Source organism: Cibotium barometz, chromosome 9 (genome assembly GCF_041138505.1).
Source record: "Cibotium barometz isolate CiBa-2024 chromosome 9, ASM4113850v1, whole genome shotgun sequence".
In the NCBI taxonomy this organism is placed as follows: Eukaryota; Viridiplantae; Streptophyta; class Polypodiopsida; order Cyatheales; family Cibotiaceae; genus Cibotium; species Cibotium barometz.
The window spans coordinates 53,356,048-53,358,402 of NC_141054.1; the positions used below are offsets into that span (position 1 = coordinate 53,356,048).

Here is a 2,355-nt window from a genome sequence, read left to right on the forward strand (position 1 = left end):
CTCCAAGAAGCAACATCCTTCCATAATCCAGGTCCAGGTGGTGGATCTCAATGTCCAGGCTCTTTTCCCGTTCATCTCTGGTCAAGTAGTGATCTCTGAACGCTTCATTGAGCTTTGTTGCAAGCAGATGAGTGTGATAGAACTCGGTGTCCTTCAGGACAACCTTCTTGGTCTTGTAGCTGGTTACTTCGTGTTCTATAACTGTTATAGCCAGGTGATCTTTCCAGTCAGTAACCATTAGAAGTAGGGAGGTTATCAATCTCCGACTGGAGATCGTCCAAAAACTGGTTGCCTTCCTCAATCTGTGACTCCAGGTGGCTGATATTGATTTCCAGATCCTTCTCCCACTCATCCCTCATGCGTTGTCGATCCTCAGGGTCTTCGTTGGGGGGACGGTTGGCCACAAATCGTGAGTAGTGGTAGTCAACGTCGTTGAGGAGAGCCTTCTTGGTGCGGTAGATAGCCAACTCATCTACTGCTACCTTCAGTGCCTGCAAGTTGACATCATAAAAGAATATTCTCAGACTTGGCGTCTGGGAAGGCCCCTCGAACAGCATGAAGTTCCTCTGTCTCCAAATAATCCAGAGGAGTTCCCCCTTGGCTTTATTCCAGAAAAGGCTAAGATAGCCTACAAAATCACCTAGAAGAACCTGTTTCCAGCTGGGAGAGAAACCTAAGACTTTAATCAAAGGTGCAAATACATTTTTATTAGCAGGACATGCTAGAAACAAATGGAATATGTCTTCAATCTCTCCATTGCATCTGCAACATCTGCCATCACCTAGCTGGGCCTGAAGCATCCTTTTGCCCATCCAGGTGGCTTTATGAAGGATAAGCCACATCAGAACCGACTTCTTGGGTTCCAAGGAAGGAGCCCAGATGGACTGAAACTTAAAGTTCCATTGCTTTGCAGAGTAATTAACCTTCCACCTTTTGTTCAGCGTGACATGAGGAAAGGTCAGGAGGGTCCCAAGTTGGATGCTCGAGTTTGTACCCACCTTTCCAGGTGAAGGCGCGAATATCAAGCTCAGTGTATCTCTGTAGAGTCCAGATGAGGTCCGGAGGGAACTCTCTTATCCTAGATCTAATAATAGGGAGATCACACGGGTGAGCTTTGAACTTGAGAGAGAGATCCAAGTTGCTGAGCCAGTCTTGCTCGTGAGGGTCCCAAAGCTAATGCCAGGTCCTGAGGGAACTCTCTTATCCGGAGGGAACTCTCTTATCCTAGATCTAATAATAGGGAGATCACACGGGTGAGCTTTGAACTTGAGAGAGAGATCCAAGTTGCTGAGCCAGTCTTGCTCGTGAGGGTCCCAAAGCTAATGCCAGGTCCTGAGTCCCTTTTTGTGAAGGGTTAAGGCTCTTCTTCTGTAGTTAGGAGATATTCCTGGAATATTCAGTGCCGGCCACCAGATGGAGTCTCCAGGGGAAAGACTAAAGCTATGTTTGGAAAGAGGGTTAATTGTTAAGGCAGCTCGGTGTTTGTTCCAGGCTTGAACCAAGGAGCGCAGAAGATCAGAGCCGTGAGAGGTAATAGTGCCTTTTCCAAATAGAATAGTTGACAGGGGGAGATTAACCCAACCTGAGAACTCGTGAAGTTTGAACTTGTGATGGTTTCTGAGCAACAAGGAGGCCCATTCTTCTTGGGGATTTGTGACTGCAGATAGGAGAAGCTTAACAGCCATCTTGTCAGTGATAGTTTTCAGGTCCTTGATGCCCAATCCTCCTTGGCCTTTGGGGAGAGTGCATATTTCCCATGAAACTTTGGCAGCTTTTTGGACAAAAGGGTCACCAACCCATAGAAAATTCCTGCATACCTTGGAAATACTCTGAAGGTAGTTGTCGGTAGGTCGCCAACATCCAAAAAAGAAGATTACGTAGGCATTGAGAAAGTGATTGATGACCAAAACTCTCCCTGCTAGTGAGTGTTGAAAGCCTATCCATCTGTTTAGCTTGGTTCTAAACTTGTTGCATACCCATTCCCATCTTTTTTTGAGGGAAACTCCAAAGCCCATGGGTATGCCAAAAAGCCTGAAGATCTGTCCTTCCTGGATGATCTTGCAACTTGATTCAGTCACCCAGTCAGGAAGGGAAGAGGAAGTGTAGATGTGGTTGATTTTGGACCCAGAGGCTAGACAGAACAAATCCATTACTGACCAAAACTCCTTAAGTGAAAGTTCATCACTGGCCAATAAGGCGTTGGTATCATCAGCGAATTGAGAGAGACACTGTTGTTTCTCAGACCTAGGGAGTCTTATGCCCTTGATACGGCCCCTCTGTATCCTGTCTCTTATGAGGCAATTGAGGCTATCTGCGGCAATAGCGAACAACAGAGGAGCTAAAGGGCAACCTTGG

At 46.6% G+C, this 2,355-nt stretch overlaps 1 pseudogene; it reads right to left on the reverse strand.

Annotated features, from left to right (window-relative positions):
* Window positions 1-227: 227 nt before the first annotated feature.
* LOC147635703 (uncharacterized) lies at window positions 228-2,069 on the reverse strand (annotated as a pseudogene).
* Between the last annotated feature and the right edge of the window lie 286 nt (window positions 2,070-2,355).